Genomic DNA, 6,000 nt, shown 5'->3' with positions numbered 1-6,000 from the left:
TCCCATGTAAATAGTTTTTCTCGTTTTTGTATTTCTTTCTTTAATTTTGCTTTCTTCTAGAAAAACTAAAAACTCCAAAAATATTTCATTGTGTTTCTCTGAATTTCTTATCTCTTTATTGAGTCGTACCAAGGAGAAGACCACGATGAAAATGTTGAGTGGCTGTCATATGCATTATTGTTGATCTAATAAAGAGATTATCTTGCCTTCTCCTTTTTGAATAAAATGTTTGCAGATTCCAGCTTAGTCCACGACACTCTTGCACTATTATTATTTTCATATCATTCGGTCATGCAAGTGAAAGGCAATAATGACGATATTTGATGAACTGGTTGTGGCAGAGAGAAACGGGTATGAACTCAACTTGTTATATTTTTGTAAATATGTTTAACCTAGTATGCATGATTCAACCTATTATGATCAAACATGTTTCCAATGACAATTAGAGATTATAGTTTCTCATGCCATGCTTAAGTAGCTAGGAGTGGATAATGATTTATCTTGGATGTCAACATTGCATTAAAATGATTGTGATGTGGTATGATGATATGGTATCCTCCTCTGAATGTTTCAAGTGGCTTGACTTGGCACATGTTTATGCATGTAGTTTAATCAAAACTAACATAGCCTCTATGATATTTATGTTCATGGTGTCCATATCCTACTCATGCTAGTATCCAATGTTCATTATTCATAATGCATGTTCATGACCGTTTTCGCTCTCTAGCTGGCCGCTTCTCAACCTATTTGCTAACCTTCGCCTGTACTGAGCGGGAATACTGCTTATGCATCAAAATCATGAAACCCAAGTTATTCTAGAGGAGTCTAGCATATCTACCTATATGCGGTATTACCCTGCCGTTCTAAGTAAATTTGCATGTGCCACCTCTAAAAAATTCAAATAAACATCTGTTTTTTGTGTGACTGGATTGTTCACAGAACGATAGGGGGTAGTCGGTATCTTCCATGCTAAGCGGGTTATTTTCATGATGACTGTTTATTCACTCGTCCTTGCATGGGAGGGACGGTAATAGGGATGCCCAATCCCGAAATCAAAAATTGCAAATAATTAAACAAAACTCCCCCAGGACTGATGTTGGTATGGACGGTACCCACGGATTCGGCTAGCCATGGAGTGTGTTTTTTGGTGGAGAAGAGTAAACCTTTACTTTTATTGCTTGGGAACCGCCGCTAATGTATTTAGCATGGAAGATATTGATAACTTTCGGTTGTGAAGTAAACATGAAGGGTGCATTTCCCAAAATTTCATTTATCTCTGTTTTAAAATTTTGAGCTCTGGCATCACTGCAAATCCCTACTTCCCTCTGCGAAGGGACTATCTATTTAATTTTTTGTTGAGTCAACACCTTCTCAAATAAGTGCCATATTTGAGAGCACTATTGTCATCCTCATGCATTGTGTATAGTTAATGTTGGGTGCATCATGACTGGATCTTTTCTACCATGAATTACGACGTTTAGTCGCTGCTTGAACTTTGGAGGTGCTCTGCATTTATGTTTTGCAGTCTCAGAAAGGGCTAAAGAGATACTATTGTTGTCATATTATAACATGATTGTTTTGACAAAGTGTTAGCATTTGAGATATCTTATTATTGCTCACTAGTTGATTATGCCATTGATATGAGTTAATATAATTTTTAAGAGTTATTGTTGACATGATTAGTCATGATCTTTGCTGAAAACCTGGGTGCTACTTAAGCTTATTTATGTAAACAAGAGCAAAAGAGTTCATAAATGTTTTCCTTTTTCACTTTCAGTTTATCAACTGAATTGCTTGAGGACAAGCAAAGGTTTAAGCTTGGGGAGTTGATACGTCTCCTTCGTATCTACTTTTCCTAACACTTTTCCTCTTATTTTGGAATCTAATTTGCATTATTTGAATGAAACTAACCCGGGTTGACGCTGTTTTCAGCAGAACTACCATGGTGTTGTTTTTGTGGAGAAATAAAAGTTCTCGGATTGGAATGAAACTTTTTGGAGAATTATTTCAGAATAAAATAAAAACACTGGAGCCAATAACCACCGGAGGGGGGCCCTGGGTGAGCACAACCCACCAGGGTGCGCCCCCCCCCCTCCAGGCGTGCCCAGGTGGGTTGTGCCCACCTGGTGGCCCCGCAGACCCTAATACCAACTCCATAAATACCTATATTTGCAGAAAAAATCAGGGAGAAAGAATTATCGTGTTTCACAATACGGAGCCACCACCACCTCATGTTCTTCATCGGGAGGCCAAGTCTGGAGGCCGTTCAGGGCTCTAGAGAGGGGGATCTTCAATCTTCATCATCACCAACCCTTCTCCATCGCCAATTACATGAGGCTTCCCCCGGGAGTGAGTAATTCCTTCATAGGCTCGCTGGTCGGTGAGGAGTCGGAAGAGATTCATCATGTAATTGAGTTAATTTTGTCATGGCTTGATCCCTAGTATCCATCATGTTCTGAGATTGATGTTTGTATGACTTTGCCATGCTTAATGCTTGTCACTTTGGACCCGCGTGCCATGATTTCAGATCTAAACTGGTTATGTTATCATAATTATATCTATGTTCTAGATCCAATCTTGCAAGTCATATTCACCTACTACGTGTTATGATCCATAAACCCCGGAGTGACAATAGTCAGGATACTTTCCGGTGATGACCGTAGTTTGAGGAGTTCATGTATTCACTATCTGTTAATGCTTTGTTCCGGTTTTCTATTAAAAGGATACCTTAATATCCCTTAGTTTCCATATGGACCCCACTGCCACGGGAGGGTAGGACAAAGGATGTCATGCAAGTTCTTTCCATAAGCACATATGACTATTTACGGAATACATGCCTACATTATATTTATGAACTGGAGCTAGTTTTGTATCGCCCTAGGTTATGACTGTTATATGATGAATATCATCCAACGAATCTACCGATCCAATGCGTACGAATTTTCTACATATTGATGTTGCTAATTTACTACTACTGTTGTTACTGTTTCAATAACTAGAAAATCATTGCTATCACTGTTACCGTTACTATTGTTGCTACCACTATTATCAAAACTACCATATTACTATGCTACTGATCACTTTGCTGCAAATAATTAATCTCCAGGTGTGGTTGAATTGAGAACTCCGCTGCTAATACTTGCAAATATTCTTTGGCTCCCCTTGTGTCGAATCTATAAATTTGGGTTGAATACTCTACCCTTGAAAACTGTTGTGATCCCCTATACTTGTGGGTTATCAAGACCTTTTTCTCATGGGCCAAGGAGGGAGGCGCATCAGCCCACAAGGGGGCTGGGCGTGGTCCACCTCCCCTGCCCTGTGATACGTCTCCAATGCATCTATAATTTATGGAGTGTTCATGCCATGTTTACAGCAATTTTATATGGTTTTGGTATGATTTGGATGGAACTAACCCGGATAGACGTTGTTTTCAGCAGAACTATCATGGTGTTGTCTTTGTGTAGAAATAGAAGTTCTCCAAATGCAACGAAACTTTTTCACAATTTTTTGGAACAAAAGAGGCACTAGAAGCCTCATGGGAGGGCCAAAAGAGCCACGAGGAGGGCACAACCCACCAGGGCACGCCAGAGGGGCCTGGCTTGCCCTGGTGGGTTGTCCTCACCTCGAGGCCCATCTTCGCATGAAACCGATGCCAAAAAAATCCTATAAATAGAGAAACCATCAGAAATTACCCTAGACCAGAAGTTTCGCCGCCGCAAGCCTCTGTAGCCACAAAAACCAATCTAGACCCCATTCCGGCATCCTGCCGGATGGGGAAATCATCATCGGTGGCCATCTTCATCATCCCGGTGGCCACCATGATGAGGAGGTAGTAGTCCACTGATACGTCTCTGTCATATCTACTTTTCCAAACTCCTTTGCCCTTGTTTTGGACTCTAACTTGCATGATTTGAATGGAACTAGCCCGGACTGACGCTGTTTTCAGCAGAATTGCCATAGTGTTATTTTTGTGCAGAATAAAAAGTTCTCGGAATGATCTGAAACTTCACGAAGAAAAGTTTTGGAATTAATAAAAAATATTGGCGAAAGAATCAAGTGAAGGGGGCCCACACCCTGGGCACAAGGGTGGGGGCGCGCCCACCCCCCTAGGGCGCGCCCTCCGACCTTGTGGTCCCCCTGGATCTCCACCGACCTCAACTCCAACTCCATGTATTCTCTTTCGGGGAGAAAAAAACCAGAGAGAAGGATTCATCGTGTTTTATGATACGGAGCCGCCGCCAAGCCCTGTTCTTCCTAGAGAGGGCAAATCTGGAGTCCGTTCGGGGCTCCAGAGAGGGGAATCCTTCACCATCATCATCAGCAACCATCCTCCGTCACCAATTTCATGATGCCCACCACCGTGCGTTGATATGTCTCCAACGTATCTATAATTTTTGATTGTTCCATGCTATTATATTATCAACCTTGGATGTTTTATATGCATTTATATGCTATTTTATATGATTTTTTGGGACTAACCTATTAACCTAGAGCCCAGTGCCAATTTCTGTTTTTTCCCTTGTTTTAGAGTATCGCAGAAAAGGAAAATCAAACAGAGTCCAATTGACCTGAAACTTCACGGAACTTATTTTTGGAAGGAAAGCAACCCAGGAGACTTGGAGTCCACGTAAGGGAAGCTTCAAGGAGGCCACGAGGTAGGGGTAGCGCCCACCCCCATGGGCGCACCCTCCACCCTCGTGGGCCCCTCGTGGCTCCCCTGGCATACTTCTTCCGCCTATATATCTCCATATACCCTAAAATGATCGGGGAGCACAATAGACTGGGAGTTCCGCCACCAGAAGCCTCTGTAGCCACCGAAATACAATCAAGACCCGTTCCGGCACCCTGTCGGAGGGGGAATCCCTCTCTGCTGGCCATCTTCATCATCCCGGTGCTCTCCATGACAAGGAGGGAGTAGTTCTCCCTCGGGGCTGAGGGTATGTACCAGTAGCTATGTGTTTGATCTCTCTCTCTCTCGTGTTCTTGAGGTGGTACGATCTTGATGTATCGCGAGCTTTGCTATTATAGTTGGATCTTATGTTTCTCCTCCCCCTCTACTCTCTTGTAATGGATTGAGTTTCCCCTTTGAAGTTATCTTATCGGATTGAGTCTTTAAAGATTTGAGAACACTTGATGTATGTCTTGCCGTGCGTATCTGTGGTGACAATGGGATATCACGTGATTCACTTGATGTATGTTTTGGTGATCAACTTGCGGGTTCCGCCCATGAACCTATGCATAGGGGTTGGCACACGTTTTCGTCGTGATTCTCCGGTAGAAACTTTGGGGCACTCTTTGAGGTTCTATGTGTTGGTTGAATAGATGAATCTGAGATTGTATGATGCATATCGTATAATCATACCCACGGATACTTGAGGTGACATTGGAGTATCTAGGTGACATTAGGGTTTTGGTTGATTTGTGTCTTAAGGTGTTATTCTAGTATGAACTCTAGGACTGTTTGTGACACTTATAGGAATAGCCCAACAGATTGATTGGAAAGAATAACTTTGAGGTGGTTTCGTACCCTACCATAATCTCTTCGTTTGTTCTACGCTATTAGTGACTTTGGAGTGACTCTTTGTTGCATGTTGAGGGATAGTTATGTGATCCAATTATGTTATTATTGTTGAGAGGACTTGCACTAGTGAAAGTATGAACCCTAGGCCTTGTTTCAACGCATTGCAATACCCTTTACACTTACTTTTATCATTAGTTACCTTGCTGTTTTTATATTTTCAAATTAAAAAAACCTATATCTACCATCCATATACCACTTGTATCACCATCTCTTCGCCGAACTAGTGCACCTATACAATTTACCATTGTATTGGGTGTGTTGGGGACACAAGAGACTCTTTGTTATTTGGTTGCAGGGTTGCTTGAGAGAGACCATCTTCATCCTACGCCTCATACGGATTGATAAACCTTAGGTCATCCACTTGAGGGAAATTTGCTACTGTCCTACAAACCTCTGCACTTGGAGGCCCAACAACGTCT

Source organism: Triticum aestivum, chromosome 6A (assembly GCF_018294505.1).
Source record: "Triticum aestivum cultivar Chinese Spring chromosome 6A, IWGSC CS RefSeq v2.1, whole genome shotgun sequence".
Taxonomy (NCBI): domain Eukaryota; kingdom Viridiplantae; phylum Streptophyta; class Magnoliopsida; order Poales; family Poaceae; genus Triticum; species Triticum aestivum.
This window is presented reverse-complemented; position numbering follows the sequence as displayed.